Source organism: Anas acuta, chromosome 2 (genome assembly GCF_963932015.1).
Source record: "Anas acuta chromosome 2, bAnaAcu1.1, whole genome shotgun sequence".
In the NCBI taxonomy this organism is placed as follows: Eukaryota; Metazoa; Chordata; class Aves; order Anseriformes; family Anatidae; genus Anas; species Anas acuta.
The window spans coordinates 72656355-72679112 of record NC_088980.1 but is presented as its reverse complement, the minus strand read 5'-3'; the positions used below and the strand labels follow the sequence as shown (position 1 = coordinate 72679112).

Here is a 22758-nt window from a genome sequence, read left to right as displayed (position 1 = left end):
TGTTACCACTAGTGCAATGTTTATTCACATTTTAGGCAGACTTTACAGTTTCTGTGCTTATAAGTACTATGACCATTAGCATTGCTCTTTGACCAAATTAATGCATAAAAGATGGTCATTATTCAGTTTGGATTTATTTCTCAACTAATATTTACTTTGACTACCCTGTGCTTTCAATTGTTTCAAGGGTATTATCTGCTGAGCTGTTAGAAATTAGAAAAATCTTACCTTGTAAGAGGGAAGTGGAAATAGCAATTGTAACATGCCATCAAAATCCTTCTTAAACACAACCCTTGTTTTGGCATGTTAGTAACAAATGGATAAAAAATGAAGATCCTGTGCTCCATTGTTTAGTTGTGTTTTGACATAGAACGCAATCCAAATCAATCCAGAGTACTATAATTAAAAACGTCACACACAGTCTTTTTCTGAACAATTGTGTGTTTACTGCTGTTGTAGTAGCTGGAATTTTTGCTTTGAGATGACACATTATACTTTTTCCTCACCCAATTCCTGCATTTCCAAGATAGCAGAAGGGAGAATGTACAGGAATTTGGGAGAGGAAGAGAAGGAGTAAAATTGTTAGAAATGTTAGGAATCTTGCAGCATACAAATTCACAATTGGGTTATGACAAAAGCCCACTAGTGTTATAACATAACACAACTGCAAGTTGTGCAGTATTATGATATTTGGACCCTCATCCTTTAGCAATGTAATTCTCTTTAGCACATTTGAGAAAAAGGAGAAAGTGACAGCAGACTTTAGGATGTCTCTTCCTGCCTGGGTTAGAAGAGTTTAGTCAAAGCATTGTTCAGGGGTTATGGAATTTCATCACATCTTTTCTCTCTTCCACCTAAATGGGAACATTTGAATCCTAGTGTCACTGCTTCTAAGAAACTAGACACTGCAGTGTTAGCCAGCCTGTGTGCTGTCTAGGGAACCAGGGCTCCTAATAACTTCTCCCTTGTCTACAAACATAAAAGCCAGCTGCAATCTGGTACTTAGCAATATATAACAACCACCCTGTACCTGTGCTGAGAGGCAATTAGTCTGCCTTGTATTACTTTTTTCACATTAATGGTAATAAAAAAAATCAGCCACTAGATTGGTACAATGAAACTAGAGGGTTTGAAGGGCCCTAAAAAGTCAACTTTTGTTGCTGGGTTTTGCTGTTTGAAAAAAAAAAAAAAAAAAAAAAAAAAGCACAAAGTTATGAAAGGTAAAAGAGATTCTTTTCTCTCACTAGCACAGGGCACAGTCTTTTGACCTTTTGACTTTAGTAAATTTCATTTCATGTTCTAAACATCTCTTATACCTCTTCTTAGACCTTTTGCATTAATTTTATGAAGCCTTGGAGGAAAGAGTCTTGAAAATGAATCCCAGATAGAAACATAAGTACTGCTTACTAATATGACTGCTCTGGGGTCTAAACTTACAGTATTTACAATAGCTTTGCATCTTAATGGGCAATTTGCTTCTGTGATTGGCAAGTTAGCAAAGAAGTCTAGAAGAAAATTTTAATTTTCTGTTTTACATTGATCATACCATTGATACATTTATGGTTGCTGCACACAAGTTGCTGTCTCAGGACTCAACATTCAATTATATTGCAATGTTTGTGTAAAAAAAAAAATATTTTCTGTGGAACAAATGTTTAGAGACAGTTTTGTTTTTAACTTTCAGATATCACAGGTTTTCAGTTCCTCTTGCTGAATAGCTACAGTCTCACCCTTTCAGCTGATCCCCATGTGCAGAATCCCCCAAAAGAAAATATATACATTGTTTCTTGTAGACTGTCTGAAATAGGTTACTTAGACCTATTTCAAAGCAGTCTGCTTTTTGTATCCAGGAAGACTGAATTGTTTTTTTGCTGAAAAAGATGACAATTGTTTGCATTCAGGATATTTTTCTGTCTTTCAATAGTACAGGTGACCATCTCTTTATTTCAGTGATGTTCATTTAGGCTTCTTAATTCTCTTCTTGAACATTTTTCAGTAACTTCATGAGCAAATGAAAGAAAGGCTCTACAAAGTGAATCCCTGGTCTAACCATGTTTTATCTGAATGTAGCATTTATACATATGGAAAGTTCAATTTTGTAATTTCTACATTCAAGTGATAAATTTTGAAAACAGTTGTGCCATTCATAAAATTTATTATAACTACTTGATAATTGCCTTTTTTCCTTATCTACTTAGAATAAGCATAAAACTAGGCTTACAAATTCATATGATGGTTCTTTTTAAAAATTATGCTATGTATTTTTGAAACACAGAAATCTGTTGCACTAGAGTATGTTTTATAGCAGCTGTCTTTGAACAGGAGTAGAGGAATTGACTCTCGCTTAAAAATGTTTATTTAATTTCTGTACTGATGGCTGATCTTGTTCCCTGCCTTAATGTCAAGATTGAACTTTGCCTTACTACACTGACATTAGACATACTAAGTGAAGCTCAGAGTTTACTCTGATTCTGTAATTGTTCTGTAGAGAATAGTCATTTGAAGATTTTTTCCCTTCTTTATGTTTTTAGACAGAAACATATTTGAAAAGAAGCACAGGCTTCCTGTTTCTCATATGACTTCTTATTTAACACCAGTTAACATTAAAGATACCTGGAAGAGAAGCCTCTGAGAAACTTGAGATGACATATTCTTCAGGAGTATTTCAAATGTTGTTGAACCAATGCTGTTAATTTTTTGAACAAAGATGAATACTTGGAAGTAAAAGATAAAAGAGTATACTTAGTACTGTCAAAAAGAAGGCAAAAGAATTATCCAAGATGAAAAAAAAATAAGTCTTCTGAAATGCAAGTTTAAAAGTTCAGTTATTCTAGCCTGATCTTTAGGTATGCATATATAGAGACCTATACACAAGAGAAATGAATTTCTTTCTTTCTTTACTTCTTTCCTTCTGCCCTCATGTCAGAAGTATAATGATATATTTTGATTGAAAAGTAGTCAAAAATTACCATTTTACTAACATCTATATTCCAGCTGTAAGGATAATTAATTGAGCTTAATTAATGAACAAAGGAAAAGTAAAGCATAAGATGGGGGGTTGTGGTTTCTTTTGGTTTTGGTTTCGTTTTTTTTCTGGCAAGACATTTCAGATTGAATGGTTTGAATGGTTGGGTTGGGTAGTGCTGTTTATCCTTCTAGCCTTAGAACTTGTTAACATCTGAGTTACCCTAATCATTCTTCAAAAGCCTGGGGGAAAACAGGATCACTCTACTCAGCGTCCACATGCTTGTCGTAATACTTTCAGTTTTCATTAGATAAGAACACAATCATTGCACTTTGAGGCTCCAGGGCTTTTGCCAGTTATTTGCTGGGTTCATGGAGGACTAGTTTCCTAAGCATAACCACTGAAACATTTTTTATTATTTTATTTTATTTTATTTTATTTTATTTTATTTTATTTTATTATTTTATTTTATTTTATTTTATTTTATTTTATTTTATTTTATTTTATTTTATTTTATTTTATTTTATTTTATTTTATTTTATTTTATTTTCTGAGCATGTACATGTTGTCCCCAAGCCTTTTTCTGATTTATCTTTTTCTGAATATGGGAGTTGGAATTGGGTTTGTCCTGTACTCTGAAGTGGTATGGAAGATTCTCTATTTACATATCTGACTAATGTATATTTCTGAAACAGCCAGGATCACACTAATAAGCAGCTTTACAGTTGGAAAGTGAAGATAATGTTATTTCATATCATCTTGTGTTAGGGGCCTTGAGAGAGTGATAAATAGATGTGTTCTTCAGCTCAGAATATAGATTGCCCTTATGGGTTGCCCAAGCATATCTAATCAACTGCCTCCACAGTGAACTTCTCAAGCTCCTGGTAGAGCCCAGGGCTCTGCTGTGTTGTACAGATCAGCCTCGCATACTTCATCCTGCGTTCACTACCCTGCAATTTACAGCAGGTCATACATGTATTAGGTGATCTAAAGGGTCCTGCTGGCTTGTGACAATGCAGATCTACAGAGCAGCCATAACATGCTCAGAGCAGACGTTTCAGTGTGCATTTTATTGTCTGGTTGCACTAGTTACCATTGCTTTATTGTTTCGTATTGTGCTTTTCTGTTTACTAGCTGAAGTGCGTGGGTTTCAGCTATTCCACCTGTATTCATTATAACATCATCACTAAAACATGGTCGACTTCTCTAGTACTAAAAATCTGTGTTCTTTTTTGCTTTTCTGTGTTTTTTCTACTGTGAGGGCTTTTTGCTTGTTAAAGTGTTCTAACAGTCTGTTAGAAAACAGAATAGCTTTCCTAAAGAAACAGTGCTGTATTTCAGGTTTTCTGGCAGATCGTGTGAAATTTGCATCGTGGGAGGAAGTAGATTTTACATGAAATGATTTTGTCATGGCCTGGGTGAAAAGGAATGCTTGCTATTGGAGATTTTACAAATAAGCAACCCCTTTTTAACCTTCTGTGTCTTGATTGGGTTTATTCTTTGTATACTGTTCTTGTTCTGATACAGTACAATAGGCATAGAATTCCATTTAAAATACATAAAATTAGTGAAGTTGCATACAGAAAGTATGAAAAAAAATATCACATCTCCTCAATCTGGATTATATTCAAAGAGTAAAAGGTAACTGACAATTTCACTGACAGCTAGGTAAATGGAAGTCAGCGGTCCTGAGGAGAGAGACTTGAAATAATCAGCATATTGAAACAAAACTGCAGCTGCTTATGAGAGCATCTCTATTTCTCAGAACCTTTTATTGGATTTCTTAATATCATGTCAGTAAGGCAGAGGGGAGAGTATGAAGAATAAGCTCATAATGTTCAAGTTCAAGCTTATGCTTTTTTATTTACCCAGGCTTTAAAGAAATGCCTTGACAATTGTAACTACACGGTTTTTTAATTGTCTGTGCCCTCCTTGTCCCAGTGCAGTAAATACTGCACTAATTAATAGTGCATGCAAGTAACATTGACAGACGCACACTGCAAAATAACTTCTGTGTGACATTTCACCTGGCATATGGGAACTGATACAACTGTATCATCTAATTGATCACTGCATCATTTAGTAGTTTCATCTAGCTTCTATTACATATATGTAGCTGTGAGTGAAGGTTAATTTTGTCAAAGCAACTTCATGTAGATCCCTTTTCCTTTACTGCTTATTTTTGCTCTTTCATGTTAGCAAAACAAAACAAAACACCTTGTTAAGAAAAGAATTTAAAGAAGTACTTAAATCCTCTGTATTTCAAGCCATGAGCAGACTTATTATACTCAGGAGAGAAAGGGAGATAAGTGCTCCATACCATTTGATTTACATGTCTTGTTTGAAGAACAGGGTATGCCACAATGTCACAGGTCGTGCTCCTCAGTTATTCCATTTAAATAAGAGTATTTTGCTACATGCTAAAATTTGTATCTTATTTGTTTTTTTGTATGTCTGTGTAGAATGTAAAACAGATAGCCAAACCTGAGTGTTCAGTTGCAAAGGAAACAGTAAAATGTTTGGTTGGACTGGGATCTTTGTTTTTCTTTCTTTCTTTGTTCTTTTTTTTTTTTTTTAAAAAAAAAAAAAAACAAAAAAAAAAAACTAAGAGAATGTTTCATATGGGACTTACTATTCCATTTACATCTCTTTAAATCATCCTAAACAAATTCCCCTCCTTTCTACTAAAATAAATATATATAATTTCTGACTCATCCGTCAATTATTTCCCTTAAAACAATTTATTTGATGTTTGAATTCATTGCAATTTTTTTGTAATCTTCCAATAGTGAAACGGTGGGAACATTTTCCAGAGACCAGTAAGCCCTAAACCAATTTCACAAACATTTATATTTGCATTAGCTTGCACTTATGCCAGAAAGAGCAGTCTTTCTTGCTGTTTAGTCATTCATTATCTTGCAAGCGTGGACCTGATGTACTACTTTGTGTAGAAATGCACAAGTAAATTTACGTTTATGTTAGAGAAGATGAGTCTGAAGAAATACATCTTGCATTTGAAGTGCAATGTAATGAAAGTAGTAGTTTGCTTTATGGTCCCCCATCAATTCTCAAGAAAGCTCTAAACAGAACACAGAGAATCTGCTCCACTCCAGCAATAGAAAGGGAAGTTGTATTTGAGAATAAAGTTGTCAAGTCACAGTTTTCCCCCTTTCAGTACATGCATCCTTAGAGTTTTGGTACTCAGCAGTAATTGTTTGAAGCAAGAATTACAAAGGAAAAAGGGACAGAACCCGTTTCTGTTAATCTATCCATTCCTTTGGAAGAGCTTAAATGTGAACCTCAAAACATAGATGTTATTCTGAGACAGCTCCCATAGCACAAAGAGGTCTTTTCTTGATCTCCGAGGAATAAAATAATGTTGTATCAGTCTTACTCAGGTAGGAAAAAAAAAATGGGTAAAACAAACAAACAAACAAAAAACAACAACACCAGTAATACAAATAAGTTGTAAGAAATTACTGTATGAATTTACAAACACAAGAGCAAATATCAGTCAATACAAAAGTAATTGCTACAGTCAAAACAGTATGGGAAATTCAAATTTCTAAATATTTACTGAGAACAAAAGAAAAAAAATGGAAACAGGAAAGAATGAAAAATAAAGATACGGAAAAAAATATATTTAAATGACACTGAAAATAGACAAGGAGGGAGATACATGAATGCAAATAGTATCTGAAAACTCTGACACAAACTTCATTTAACATTGGTTAAAAGCATCAAATTTGAAAGATATAGGTGAAATTTAAATTATAAGGGTGCGTGGAGTACAGTACTGTACTCCAAGAGCTAGTGGGGGACAAAAAGACTTAATGAAGTTTCAATGTTTCTATCAAAAAGAAGCTATTATAAAAAAGGCTAGGGAACTGAAAGAGATAATTTTTCAGGGGAATAATATACCAATATACCACAGGATCTCTATTTCAACCCTAGGAATGAGATAGGAATGAAAAAAAAAGTAAACAGCAACAACAAATCCTGAGAGATAGAAAGATCTGCTACTTCTGTGATTTCCCCAACAAGCACTTTTTTTTGTATATTATGGACAATCTCACAATATGGGGGACTTAAAAGACAGAGAAATTGCAGAGGGAAAAATCTAAAAATATCTTCCATAGTTATATGAAAGAAAATCACAGAAGGTAGTAAGAAGCTCAAACCAGCACTTTGAGCTTAAATTTTAGAATAGTTAATAATAATAATAATAACATTAATAAAAATAAAAATATAATAATAATAATTGTTATTATTAATAAAATATAATAATAATAAAATTATTATTATTATTATTATTATTATTATTATTATTATTATTATTATTATTATTATTATTATTATTATTATTATTATTATTATTATTATTATTATTATTATTATTATGTGGTATAAGATCCTTTGATAGAGAAACAGAGTTGTTCCCTTTAATTCTTTCAATGAAACACTTGTGCAAGAATATCTAAATACCTTCTTCTGGTCCCCATAATGTCTTTTTCCTGATTTGGCAGTCAGTCATATTTTTATATGTGTACATACATACAACCTTGTAGAGCTACACTGATTGATAGTTGTTTACTCATAGAATGTGCAGAACACTGTAATACGTTTCACATGCAGAAAATATTCATTCACTGCAGGAGTATTTCATATCCAAATAGTATGCTGAAAGCATCAGTGTTGTTTTGTCTTTCTATAATCTGCTAGCACGCTGAATTGCCATCTTAGTGATCCAACTGCTAGTTGTAATGTAAACATGTAAATAGTACATAGAAACAATAGTGAAATTTGTTAACAGTAGCAGAATTTAATTCCCAATTCTCCTTCCACTTATCTCTGCATTGTAAAGAGGTCCCACTAATGAGTTCTTTGTGTAATTAATCATGTTGACACAGTTCAAAGCACATGACTAAAATCTTGGTTGTGAAGTAGAGAGTTGGTGAACTCTTTGTGAGCTTACTGGAGTTTCAGTGAAGTTAATGGAGAATTAAATATACTGTGGGGTTCTTCTGTGAATACCTTATTTGACCTGATCTTGAGTTTGTTAAGCATCTAACAAATTATTTTACTGTACTCCAGGCTTCACTACTAAATGATTTTTCAGATGGCTGCTGTAAAAGGTACTAATTATTCCCTTAACATTGTTGGAAATATACATATGCCAACAAAAATGTTATTTCTGTCACAGCTAAGTCCTACTAAATATGAAAATGGTATTTTCATCAATTAAGAAATAGTGGCATGTTTCTGATGGTTCAAGTAGATGGTGATATTTACACAATCTAAACTATAAATATCCTAAAAATGTACAATTGCAAGCAGGTCAGCAGTGACATTTTAAAGATCCTGCAAGCAGAGTGGGATCCAGTTTTGTCCACTGAAAGCTGCTCACTTTATAATAATTAGGCCCTGCACACAAATCTTTGTAGAATCCATGGACTCACCTGGTTTGGAGAAGATGAGGCTGAGAGGTGACCCTGTGATTCTTTGCAACTCCCCAGGGAGGGAAGAACAGAGGGAGGTGCTGGTCTCTGCTCCTGGTCACTGATGGCAGGATGTGTGGGATCAGCACAAAGCTGCCAGGGGAGGGTCAAGCTGGATGTAGGAAAAATACATGTATCTTTACCATGAAGGTGGTGAAGGTGGTACACTGGCACAAGCTTCCTGGTGAGATGATTGATACACTGTGCCTGTCAATGTTCAAGACGTATTTGGACAATGCCCTCAATAACACACTTTAACTTTTGGTAAAAAAGTTTAGATGCAGAGCTTAGTGATATGGTTTAGTGGAGGACTTGTTTGTGTTAGGTTAGAGGTTGGACTAGGTGATCTTGGAGGTCTCTTCCAACCTAGATGATTCTGTGATTCTATGATTAGCCCTGAAGAGGTCAGGCAGTTGAATTTTTGATGATCTTTGTAGGTCCCTTCCACCTAAACATTTCTATCCTATCCTAATAATGACAAAAGCTAAAATTGCCTAAAGCATCAGTCTTTTAAAAGTATTTGCCTCCTTTCTTCTGCATAACCATGTTGAAGTCAGTGAGAACGTCAAGAAATTGGTTTTATTGCCAACACAAAATGTAAAACCTTGGAAAGTGATAAAAGTAATGATCATGTGCTCCATTAAATAATTTGAATATGAATCTTGATTTGATATTAAGCAGTGGGGTACGTAAACTCTGAAAGACTGAAGAATTACAGCAAAATGGTAGCAAGGAACTAAGGAAGCAGTGGTAATGTAGCTATAGACACCACAGAAATAGTAATTCTATCATTAGAGTTTTTACAGGGTTTTTTGCCTTCTTCCTTAATCACAGGAGAGGAGAAAATTGATTTTAGAGAGTTTATCTGCAGTTTGTCTCTATAAGAAGGAACAGAAGTGTATATGTTGATGTTCTTGCATCTTTTAGCTGCCAGCTATGAAGAGGGAGGGTGTCATAGATTTTGAGGATGATGAGTTTGACACTGACTAAACATTCCATTTCACAACTTCTACATTGGCAGTTATATTCAATTTATCAGGCAAACTGGGAGTGTAATCTCTGTAATCATTCCAATATGTTTTTGTTCTTTCAAACTTTGTCAATTAAGAGCATTTTAATCATGCTGTCTCTAGAGCCTCTCACTCAAAACATTAGCTCAACATGATACTCTTAATAGAAAATGTTCTGCCTGAAAAGACAGGCTAGTGTTTAAAACGCACTGAAACCTACAATGTGTTATAAAGGCATTTTAGTATAAGACAAAAATTACTTTCAAAGGTCTTGGGTTTACCTAAGAGCCACATGAGATGTCATTTGGATGTACTCAAAAATTGGTGGTATCTCTGAAAGGCATTCATGAGATTTCAGTCTCTAAAAATAATCATTGCCACAGCTTCTGCTTGCTTATTGATATTTCCCCAGCACCTTACATGTCAATGAATGATTTTTAAACAAATTCCTGTGAATGCTTACCACCCCCAGCAGCAGTTTAAAGCAAGAATCTGTTAATTCTGAAGCTTGCCTCAGCCAGCCTCACAGAGGGCATTGCCTCCTACTACATTGCGCATGCTGCTTGACCGTCTGAGATTCTAAGGACTGTGCATTTCTCTGTCCCGTTGGGCTGCTGGGCTCACTGAGTCAATCTAAGACAGCAAGGATTTCTTCACATTTTTTTGCATATGTTAACAGATGAGTCATGGAGCCAACACTACCCACAAAAGGAAAAGGTTTGCCAGAAAAAAACACAAAGACCAAAACACAGCCCTGCACCCCAAGATGCTAAGTTTCATATATCAGGTGATGATGTGAAAAGTTTGATCCCCTGTCACAGGTTATAGAAACCGATAACATTGTCCTGAAGCTTCCTTTGCTTGTGTGCACACACCCTGGGCTAGCCTGGGTGTCTGGCATACTGGCTGCAGCTGAAGCAGGTTGCTCCACCAGGCTCCCACCAGTTCTGCCTGCTGCCACCAGCCTTGACAGTGGTGGTGGCCCTGCACAGCAAGGCTCTGCACCTTGCGTTTCCTCCAGCTTCCTGCCCCATGACTGGGAGGGGTTTGGGCTGCCTTGGGGGGCAGCTCCTCTTTGGCAGCATTTCTGCCCTCCTTCTTTTTCCCAGCAGCATGAGGATTTTATAGAACCTTTCTGCTGTTTCCAGAGAAGTCTGAGTCGCACCCTGGTTTTGAAAATTTCCATTCTGTAATGGGCTCTTTGGGCTTATGTTTCTGTAAAAGCAGCAGCAGCTTGATAATAACTTTAACACTAGCTGAAGAGCGGTTTGACTTTCAACTGTGGTGATACTTATGAAACTTCTAAAATGGCTAGGGTTGGTCTAAAAAACATGCACAATAGTACGAGACATGAAGTTAGAAAATATGTTGTTAGTTAAATGGCATATTGAAGGACATAGGTCTTGGCCATGGAAATAAAACCCTAGATTTAATTATGTCTGTGGTGGAATTTAATAATGCCTGTTTATTAAAACAGATACTGCATTGAGACAGAACAGAACAATGCTGGAGATCAATTTTTTGCCTATTCATTTGGGTCATGATGATTTAGTGATTCCATTAAATGCCAATGATGCACATATTTTTAGAGGTGGTACAATGCAGCATGCAAGTAAGGTCAAAATCAAATGAATATTAAATGAAAATAGTACTAACTAGTATTAACTTGAATCATATGAACATGAAACAGTCTACATATTGTAAGTGTTAAAATAATCGTTTTCAAGCACTGTAATGTTAGATGCATAAATATATGTATATTACACACTGAGTTCATTTACAGCAATTAAATACTACTATTACTGAATCATTTGGAAGAACAAAACAGGATCATAAATCTATAACCTTTATAATATAAAGGAATGGAAGGAAATAATAAGCTTTTAGCATTGAAAAATTTACTGTAGATAATTCTATTTTAAAATCTGTTTAAAGATCAACTGTTTAATTCCTCAGCATTTTAAATATTTTAATGGGTTTAGATCATGTTTTTCTGCTATACAAAAACACAATGTTTTAAAAATGGTACTTTTCTTACCAAGTAGATCCGTTCTCTGCTGTATCTGGCCCTCTTATTAATAAGTGCAACTTTCTGCTATTTTGTCTTTTCTCATTACTAATCCTGTAAAGCCAAGAATTTGACTTTATTGTTTTCAGGAGAGCCAACTGAAAATAGATCTTCTTACCATAAAAGAAATAGGAGACTGACTGGTTCCTTGTGCAACTCTTGGGGATGCATTTGCCTAATTTGAAGATTATTATATTATTGTCTATACAGGAAAAGTAAAAGAACTAGTTTGCCATTAGTCTGTTTTTTGAGACATCTAGCTTAGTTTCAAAGATTCAAAGAAAAATTTAGATCAAAAGCTCTCACCAGGTACCTCTCTGCACAGCCTGTCCTAGTGCTTAACCTTGCTCACTGTGAAAAGCTGCCTCCTTATACCCAGTGGGAATTGTGCGCTCTCGCCACTTCTGACCACTGTCACCTGTCCCGTTTCTGTGTCTCTGAGGAGAACCTGTCTGTGTCTTCCCTTCTGCTCCTGCAACTAGCTCCCTGCTGCACCTTCTTCTCTCTTCTCCAGGCAAAACAGACCCCGTGTCCAAAGCTTCTCTGCATACATTAGACCCATCAGCACCCAAACCTTCTCAATAGCCATCCCCCAGCTTGCGTCCCTGAGCGTCTCTTGTCCCTCCGCTGCACTAACCACTGTGTTGCCATCTCTTAAGACACATTCTGTTCCCGTTGTTGATGTAAAAAGTATTTGGACCAGTATCAACCCTTGAGGAACATGGTTCCTGGAGGCTTACACTGCAGATGGACATCCACTACCTTGTGGTCTAGCCAATCCATAACTCTGTAGTTTGACTACAAGGATACTGTGGGAGACTGTGCTGAAAGCCTTACTAAATTCAAGCCTTACTAAATTCAAGGAAAGAGGTCATCATGACTCTGCTTGTCTACATCCACTCATTTCATCATAGAAGACAAGTTGGTCAGGAAGGATTTGCCCTTGGCATATCCATACTTACTACTCCATCAGCTTTTTTTACTCCATCAGCTTTTTTTTTTTTTTTTTTTCTGTCTGTGAGCCTGGAAATTGTTCCTAGGAGGATTTGCTATAGAAATTTTGTAGGATTTGAGGTAAGGATGACCACATTATATCGCTCTGTGGCTCTTCCTTCTTACTTTTTTTTGGAAGATTGATGTAGTTTGCCATTTTTCAGTAGTTGGGGAATTCCTGTGACTATAATAGATAACAGCTCCCCAGTGACAGCAGCCATCCTACTCAGCACTGCTGGATGCAACCTGTCCCATTTTGTATTTCGTAGGTTTAGCTATATAACCCTAATATGCATGAAAGAATGAGAGATGGGAAGGATGGGACATTTTGTCAGTAAATGAAGATTCCCAAATACAGGAGCAAATAATAATTGGAATAAACTACCAAAATAATTGGCTGATTATTAATTTCTTGAATTCCTTAAAGCAAAATTACTTCCTTCCTGGACTATATGCATTGATCAGACCTCACTAGTCAGGCTTAGTACCACACAAAGTGAGTCAAGTCTTTTGTCTTGTCTATAGATTGCATATAAGATTTTTATTTATTTATTTATTTATTTATTTATTTATTTATTTATTTATTTATTTATGGTGGGGTTGGTGAGACTGTAACAGGTCACCCAGAGAAGCTGTGGATGCCTCATCCCTGGAAGTGTTCAAAGTCAGGTTGGCCAAGGATTTGATCAACCTGATCTGGTGAAAGATGCCCCTGTCTAAGGCAGGGAGGTGGAACTAGGTGATCTTTAGAGGGGTCCTTTCCAACCCAAACCATTCTGTGATGCTGTTACATATTGTTTCATTCTTGGATAGGATCTGTGTACTTGCCATAGTGATAGTTTCCTCAGAGGGAGCCACTCTTCAGTAGTTTTGATTTAATGGTAGAAAGAATTGAAAGAGTAAATCAGTAATGGCAGTTTATCTAATGTTATATAGAAAGAGAACTGGCAGATTCCACTTTTCAAAAAACTCCTTTCATTTTGGAAGATACGAGATCAAAAGCAAAGTACTTCAGCAAGCCTTTTTATAGGAAATAAGGCTTTACCCAATGTGTCTTTCCTAAACCTTTAGTGAACAGATGGGTAGCAATTGATTATGTTTACAATTGGGGCACTAAAGAAAATGTTGTCATTTTTTTCCCTGCTAGCCATTTTTCTATTTAATTCTTTGACAGTACAGAGGAAATCAAACTAAACATTCTGTTTTAATTAAAATGAAAGTAAATTTATTAGTCAGAGAAATTCTGTGTTCTGTTTATGCTTGGGGAAAAAAAAAAAAAAACAAAAAAAACAAAAACAAACATATGAGTCTGCTTCATTGTTTGTCACCATTTAGCATGAGGTTATTTCTTGTTGCTTATTTGGCCTATAGAAAAAAACATACTAGTGATATTTATCATTTTGATTAATTCTAAAGAATTCTAGTGAGCAATAGTAAGTAAATGGCACAGGAAAAGCACATCCTGAGAAGCATTCTAGGGGGATCTTGTTGTTTATGTTTTTTTAAAACTAAATAAATGGCAGTCAGTGACATTTCCTAAAAGGAAGCCTATAGTTGGCTGGCAGAACTGGAGTGCTTCTTCAAGTGAAAACAAGGAGAATAATAATCAGTCTGTTTCTTGAATGTTGTTTCTATTTCTTCAGTTGTCTCATTGTCTGGAAGACAAGGCGGGAGGGGTGGGGGTGGGGGGTTCCTTCTTTGGTGATGTCACAGATTTATCACCACAGGAATATGAGAACACTCAGTAAAATCTTGTGATTTCCCTCTTGGTCTAAGTGCACTGAGGGGGGACACATTAACACCCCATCTAGAATCTCAGAACAGGAAGTATGTTTGAATATTCGGTGCCTACAGAGTTGGGAGAATCCTCATCAACTACAATGTGGTAACACTATGCCTGAAGAATATGCTTCAACCTAGTCTTCTCATTTGACACTTCTAAATGAGAATGCTGCTAATCTCGGTTTTAGAATTTGGAAGCATCTAAGTGTCTATTTTGTTCCTCTTCCTCTCCAGTTTCTTCCTCTTTCAGAAATCTTGGATTTATCTATTTTCTTGCTCTAATTGGAAACTAGGTTAATCTAGTTAATGGAAGCACTGGGATTAGATACTAATTGACTATACAACTCTGTACTAGATACAGTTGTCCCACAAGCTGTAGGTAATTTGGCAACTAAGAGCTCTGCTAAATAGTTCAGTAATTTTCAAAGTTCAACTTTGGTCTGTATTGCTGCTCAATATAATTACAAAACAGAATTACTACAAATATAGTTCAAATTTGTTCCCTTGAGGCAAAGAAAGCCAAAAGCATCCTGGGTTGCATTAGGTAGAGCATCACCAGCAGGTCAAGGGAGTTCATCCATTGCTTCAGCTCTGGTGTGAGTTATCTGGAGTGCTGAGTCCAGTTCTGGGCTCCCCAGCCACACATGGATGTGCTGGAGCAAGTCCAGTGAAAGGCCATGAAGGTGATCGAGGGATCAGAACATCTATCACATCTGGCCAAGCAGAGAAATGGCACTGTTTGGCCATGAGAGGAGAAGACTCTTGGGGGGCGGAGAGGGAGGGTTGCCAATACATATAAATATCTGATCAAGGGTGGTAAAGAAAAGGAAGACATAGTCTTAGTGGTGCCCACTGTCAAGACGTGAAGCAATAAGCACCAATTGATATGTTTATGCATAATTAAAACTTTGCCAGAGTGAGGGTAATCAAATACTGGAACAGGTTACTTAGAGAGATTGTGGAGTCTCCATCCTTAGAGACATTCAGAGTTGGGCTGGACATGACTGTAAGCTACCTGTGCTAGTTGACCCTGCTGTGAGCAGGGAGTGGACGGACTGAATGATCTCCAGAGGTTCCTTCTGATCTCAGTGATTCTGTGAAAAGTGTTTTATATTTTAGAGTTGTCGATCCAGTACATTTTTGTAAGAAACAGTGATATGTTGAGCAAAACAACATCAGGGTTGCATCCTCATATTGGCAAAAAGTGGTGAAAGGAAAGGAAAGGAAAGGAAAGGAAAGGAAAGGAAAGGAAAGGAAAGGAAAGGAAAGGAAAGGAAAGGAAAGGAAAGGAAAGGAAAGGAAAGGAAAGGAAAGGAAAGGAAAGGAAAGGAAAGGAAAGGAAAGGAAAGGAAAGGAAAGGAAAGGAAAGGAAAGGAAAGGAAAGGAAAGGAAAGGAAAGGAAAGGAAAGGAAAGGAAAGGAAAGGAAAGGAAAGGAAAGGAAAGGAAAGGAAAGGAAAGGTGTTAGGTCATGCAGAAATAGTACAGGAAAGACATGGGAGACTCTGATGTCCCAATGAAGATTCCACATTAAAAATTACTGTCTTTTTCATTATCCCAGCTTCAGTGTGTTTCAGCATTATGGTTTTAGTGGAAATCATGTTCTTACTTGAATAGTAATCTCGTCATCTTCTTGTAACATTTTAGAATTCTCATTTTAGATCTGCTGTTAGCCTACTGAATGTGGACTCTAGGAGAAGCAATTTCTTTATCTTGGTAAAGATAAGAAGTACATAATATGTCCCAGAAATAATGTCCTTCAGAATAATATTATGGAAATCTGTCTTTAGGCTGTCCCAGGAGCTTTTGCTGGTAAGTGTTTACCTACCTTTAAATAAAAATTTATTAAAGCTCCTGTTACAGTGGGGAAGAATGGTGCATCTCATTACTACTTGTAAGAGCCATCAAATCCAACCCAATATAATATTCATAATTTGAAATCAGACATGCTTGTAATCAGCTGATACATTATATAAAAACAGAGTATCTAAGTAACTGTTTGCAACAATCCAGAAGGAGCCTTGACCCTTGAGGATTTAATATTGGTTGGTGAATGAAAAATGATTATTTTTGCCTGTATTAGTTTCAAAAACACAAGGGTATTTTTCTTAACCAGGTTCAAATTTAATAGAACGCTGCCTGTTGCATATAAACCTTATACAGTTACCAGGGATCACCCCATTTTACAGTAGTCGCTGCATTATATACTGTTACATGGTTATACCATTTTCCTAAGAAACATCCCAATTAAGCAAGTTTCTTGGTTGAATGGTGTCTATTATATATACATTAGTGTGAAATTCCACAGGATGGGCAGAAAGATCTACTGATGTCTGAGTCAATCACTTCATTGCCTTTAGCTGAGTCTTCTTTCTTCTATTTCCCATGGTGTTATGAGGCAGGGACTCAGGGGCTGAAACACCGCCCTGTTCCTGGTGCCCTTTATGGATGGATTATCTGTGCTTTCCTGCATTTGGAGAGGGACTGATTCACTCGGAGTTTTATGGTAACTGGTAGCAAAATGCCAGGTATTATGTTGTGTTCTGTCAGTATGTTTTACCTGTCATTTCATGCAATACTAAAGGCAAATGACTGTATTATCATGAGTTTTCTGCAACTGGCAACTGTTATTGGCATCATATATCTAGGAACAGCTGTTGTTGTTTTATTAGAAAATACTCCAGTGATGCTTAGTGTAGAAGGAGCCAAAGCAGTATCAGCAGCATTGCTATTCCCTCTGCGATTAGTACTGTGTAGCATTTACTAATCTGTATTAAAAAAATAAAATAAAATAATTTTTCTTAATCAAGAATTTTAATATTTCATAGGAAATGCATCGTTTAAAGAATATTCAGAGACCATATGAAAATTGAATTGTTTCAGTCCTGTTCCCTCTGAACATTTATGCACATTACCAAATTAAAACATTAAACTATAATATACAATAGGCATGATCCAAGATCCCTACAGGAACATGAAGACAGCTCAGTTTTGTGTTCATCCACTAAGCAAGGTTAAACATTTCAGTTCCACCATTTTATATCAGAAGATGTTTGGTATAAAAATGAAAAAAATGACTGCTGTAATCTATTCAGACTTTATTTTCTGATAGAAATCTAGAAAAGCAGCAATATTTTGAATGTATTTGATTTCAAACTTAGTTTTTCATTTTTTATATTTTATTACTCTTTTTGTATTTTATTACTCTTTTAGGTAGAAATAAACTATATGGTGATATGGTAAGTCAAGAGTTGTTGTGATGCATCATCAAAGGATAAATATTATTTTTTATATCCTCCTCGACATCTCTTAATTTTATTATCTTTAGGACTAATTGTTAATTGCAGTCATTGAAATATTTTCAGATGATAGTTTCTAGAGACCTGTTATAGTAGATCACATACAAACTTTCAAGAAAATGTATCTCTTCATGTAGTAGTACTTGTAAGAATATTTATTAGTAGCTCTGTTTAGATAAAAAAGAGTTTATGAAATAAGAGAAAAAACGATGAGAGGAAGTGTCATTGTTCTCAGATGTATTGCTGTGACTGGTTCTTATGCACTGCAGCTGAGAACAAAAATAATGATTTAATTTAGTCAAAAAGAAAACAACCAATTACACAGCCAGTGTTAACTGTTATTTGTTTTCAGGTGTTGTGTTATTCCTCTGCATGTGTTGTGAAATGATGGCATGCACTGGAAGAATTTTATTTTTTTAACCCTTTCACTCTAGGAAAAAGGGAAGCAGTAACTGCATTTTTAAGACTGGAAAGTTGCTGCTGGGAATGGTGGTAACAGGGATATTCCCAATGTTTTAGAACAAGAATGTGAAAAAAACTGGTACAGTTGTTGTCAGTGTGTGAAGGGAGGTTCTTGGCAGCAACTGGACTAATTTTCCTGGACTGCAACCATTAGAGTACACATGCCTATGAAAAATGAAGAGTTGGATTGGACTTAGCAACATTGTCACAATATGATCTGGACCGTTCCTAATTTATCCAAGGTACAGGAAATTTGTAATCTAAAATTGACCTGAATTTTCTCAGTACCTGATATATTAAGGAACCACTTTGTCTTTTTATAAGTGGTTGAATGTTAGCTGAATTATCAGTTTCTAGCAGTTACCTGCAAGATGATCAATACTTGTTTAGCATATTAAGCCACCAACAAAGAGAGACTGGTTTTGCAGGCATATCCTATAAATGATTAACTGGAGCGTGTTATCTGACAAAGAATTTCAACATCAGCAGAAGCTCACTTTTTTTTTTTTTTTTTGAATCTGTAGAAGTTTTGCTAGCATTGCTAGCATACAGTACAGCTGTGTGTTCTACTTCATCACTAGTTCACCTACATTTCAGTGTTGCTCCTAAAACCTTAAGTCCACACCCTCAAAGGTATAAATCCCACCTTTTTTTTTTTTCCTTTTTCCTACATAATCTTTGTCACAAGCTCTCAATTCTGGCAAAGGAACTTTCTGAAGGCAATCTGCGAAGTTCTGTGTTTCGATACACTGATGGAACTGTGCAAGTCCACGGGGCTCCTGAGGTGAACCTACTTGCACAGTAGTGCTTCGTGTGTTACAGCCAGATTTCCCTGGAATTCCTTTGTCATTACTGCTGCAGTCCCAGACAATAATTTCATTTTGTAGCTCTTTTCATAAGGCTTTTTTATTTTCCCATGACAAATGTAGAGTCTTTTAAAATTCAAACTGATAAAAGGATTGGCCTAGCATCAGTATAACCAAATCTCAATGTTTAGTCTTAAAACGTTAGCTTAAAAGAAATGTCAGAGTTCACTGAGGCTTTTTTTTTTTCAACTTCTCAGCTTCTTCCTTGAAATGGCATAAAATTTTTGAGTTGTTACGAATATCTTTGACTATTTTATACCAAATTAGTCTGCAATACTGCTCATAATCTATGCTAACATTCTCCACTCCTGCCTGAGAGGAGTCTTTGAAATATTTAAATATGCATATATGTACATGTATATTTATTGTATATACACACACACATATGAGAAGAAAGAACTGTGTATATTCTCACCTTTTAAAGGCTTTTCTGGAGCATCAAGACTTCCCTCTGCTTGTCATACCGCTCATTGCAGAGGCGAATGAGAGATGACTTATGCTCTGAATATCTGGTGAATATTAATAATTCTGCCTTATTCACTGAGAATTGCTGAAAAAAAGACCTAAAATAAAATGTTTTCCTTTTAGCTCTGTCCATGGATTCTATGTAAGCTGCACTTCATCCAGTGGTTGGTAGGCTGCAAGACTCATTTAGCCTCACTCACTTTGAGCAGTGAGGAGGTGGCTTGGCATAAATTGTTTGTCAAGTTAAACTGTACCGACCTTCACAGTCTGAAGGGGAGGAGTTGTCTTTTTTTCTCTTTTCCCCCTCAATATTAGTAAACTAACTACCACTTGGACAAGCAGATTTGAAAGTGAGGTAAAACAGTAAAATCATCTGGATAAAAGCAGCCCATTGCTGGTCAGGAGATCTGTCTGGGAGCTGTGTGGAGCCCACCAGGAGTTTGGTGAGAGCATTGTGGAGACTCCACATGGAAGCCTCGATTCCTGCGCGCTGTAGTTGCAGGCCAGGGGACATGAACATAGCAAATGGAAGCAGTTGCTACTCCGTTCCTACTAGGAGCTTACCTCCCCGCTATTTCCTTCAGCCCCTTGCCCTGATCGCAAAACCATGTGTAGCGTAACGGGTATTTTGGAGCAGCCAAGAGCGTTTCTGTTCAAGAAGTTCTCAGAATCTAGCCCTGGATTTTATCCCATCTTTGGCTTAGGCCACCTCAGTGCCCGGCGTTGCTCTTCCCATGCCTGCGATCTGGTGTAGCAGCTTCCCTTCCCGTTACTGTACGTGCCGGAATGGCTCTCCTCGCCTCTCCTTTCTCACTCCAGCTGGATTGCATACATTGTGCGCGGCTCCTTTCCGCTTGGACGCGGCCGCTGCCGGTGGCCTTCCTCCTCTTCCAGCCGGCTGCTCCCTGCCGGGCAGGGGTCTGGGGACGAGCCCGCTGCCTGCCCATCGCCCCCGGGACGCGGCCGGCACCTGGCTACCCGTTAGGGGCAGGATGCTGATCACGGGCGGGCATCCTCCAGCCGGCCTCCATCGGGGGCAGGACACCTGGAAGGGCGCCGAGCCGAGCGGCATCAGGCGGCCGGCAGCTGCCCCGGCCCCAGGGCGCTGCCCGCAGCCGCCGGGCAGAGGCGGGCGCGCTCCGTGCCCGCGCTGCGCGGCCCCGGCGAGCGGCGGGAGCGGGGAGCGGGGGCGGCGCCGGGGGGCGGCTCCGGGGGACCCGGGGCCGGGGCCGGGCGCTCTCCGAGGACGGCAGCACCGGCACAAGTCGCCGCTGGCTGCCGGCGCCGGGCGGGCCGGGCGAGGCTCCGGAGCCGAGCCGAGCCGAGCCGCGCCGCGCCGAGCCCAAAGTTGCCGGCGGTGCGCTCGCCGCGCTCCTGCGGTGCCGGGGAGCCGCGCTGCTGCGGGGGGACCCGCCACATCCAGGTACGGGGAGGTCTGCGCTCCGTCCGTCTGTCCGTCCGTCCGTCTGTCTGTGCGCGGTGGCTGCGGTCGTGCCGTGTGACCTGGGGGCTGGCGTGCGGCTGCGGCTGCACGGTGACCGCGGGCGGGCAGGTTTGGGAGCCCGGCTCCTGCGCGTGTTCCCGGCCGTGCAAATCCCACGGCTTGTGGAACTGCGGGTGAGGAACTTTAAGCCTGATGTACCAGGAGCAATTTCAGGTGTGCTTTTTTTTCTTCGTTTTTTTCCCCCCTTATCTCTAATGTTATGTGATAACTGAGGGCTGAAATTGGAAAAAAAAAAAAAAAAAAAAAGGGACTTGGAGATTTAGCTGCTATTCACAGCTTCAGCAGTGACCCAACTTTACTTTGTGTAAAAGGCACTGTAAATAATGCACAGCCAGAAACGAATCCTCTCTCCATTGCCTCCTAGTCCACCTCCGTGGTATCCTTATTAATGACCAAAACGCACTATGTGCCTACGGTTCACACCCATTTTCCCCAATTGCACTGCCAGTGGTCTGGAACTGAGTGTTTTTGCAAGCAAGGAGCTCCCCAGTGTGCCTTCACATAGTCCTGTACCTCTCTCTGTATGTGTCTGTGTGTGTGTGTGCGTGTGTGCATGTAAGACACTGTTTTGCCTACATGAGTGACAAGATACACAGAGGACAGGGTACAGAAGCCAGTGACATGTAGCAAATGTATACCCCTGCATGTATTTCTGCATATATTTCTCCTGAGTTCATCTTCGTAAAGCAGTATGAGCATTTCTTACATTATAATATAGTTTATCATTCAAATTAGGTCTTGAGAGAAATCCAATTTCATGAGCATCGACGCCCCATTAGTTTTTCATGATCAGAAGAAATATGATGGAGAACACAAGTAAAATTATGACTTCAGTTAGCACAGGTGATAAAATCAGATTTTATTTTTCATTCCAAGACACTAACCATAGATCCTGCATTTCCAGAGCTTTACTTCTGTGCTGCAGTCAATCATACACAGTTGTGAGAAAACACTGAAGCCTTCCTTTTTTAATAATTGTCCTCCTCCTGGATGACAGTAAATGTTTATCTTCAGGGGAAATATTAATTTAAAGTTTGGCATATATTTGGTATTTTGCTCAGCTTTAAAGGTAAGTTGATTTATGGAAATAACCCATAGGCTTTCCTAACTACTCTACTGCCTTTGACAGATTTCATTTGATTTCATTTCAGACCCTTCAAAGGAAGACACCGTACTTTATAGCTACCTAATGCAAATTAAGGTGTGGCTCTTTTCTTATATGTGGACCTTGGGAAGCAACATAAAACTTTGCTTTTGTAACTAGTTAAAACTACCAGTCATCCTACATCCTACTTAAGGGCTCCCATAGATAACTCGGTTCCATTTCTATGTAAAAAACAAACAAGCAGAAGAAAAAAAAAAAAAAAGCCACCAACCCACTCTCTCTTATGTGCTCTCTCTAAAAAATACGCAGAAGCAATAGCGTGTCAGACAGCAGTCTTTCCTTTAAACAGGATCAAATCCAGTACATAAGTATGGCTTAGGGGGCACTGTGTTGCTCACCGAACCCCTTATAGATGAGGTCCAAAATTAAATTGTGCCCACTTGTAGGTACTGAGGCTCCCATAAAGCTTAGTCAGTATAGCAGTGCTGTCCCTGCTAGTATGACAAAATGTCAGCTGAAGTTTCTATACTTCAGCCAGTTTAATTCCCCAGGCAGTTTAATTCTTTACTTCCTAGATTAATAAATGTCGTATAGCAGTTTTGTCCTGCAGTGCAGACACTCTAACACAACCACTTTGTTGGTGCATGCTGTGCTAGCTTGTAGTAACTAGTTCTAGTGAATATAAGCAATGTTATAAAACATTTGAGATAAATGTCATCAACATCCAAAATATGTGTGCATGA

The 22758-nt window shown here is 37.9% G+C and overlaps 1 protein-coding gene across 7 annotated transcripts in view; it reads left to right on the top strand.

The window, feature by feature from the left end:
* The window catches only part of CDH18 (cadherin 18), a 434225-nt gene that overhangs the window by 143427 nt on the left and 268040 nt on the right, over positions 1–22758 (top strand). For 3 of the 7 annotated variants that reach the window (XM_068670850.1, XM_068670848.1, XM_068670847.1), the window contains exon 1: positions 20609–20829. The exons of the other annotated variants lie outside the window; for them this stretch is intronic. The gene's annotated coding sequence lies outside the window, so the exon portion shown is untranslated. Of the gene's footprint in view, positions 1–20608; positions 20830–22758 lie in introns of those variants that run through there. 7 annotated transcript variants of the gene reach the window in all.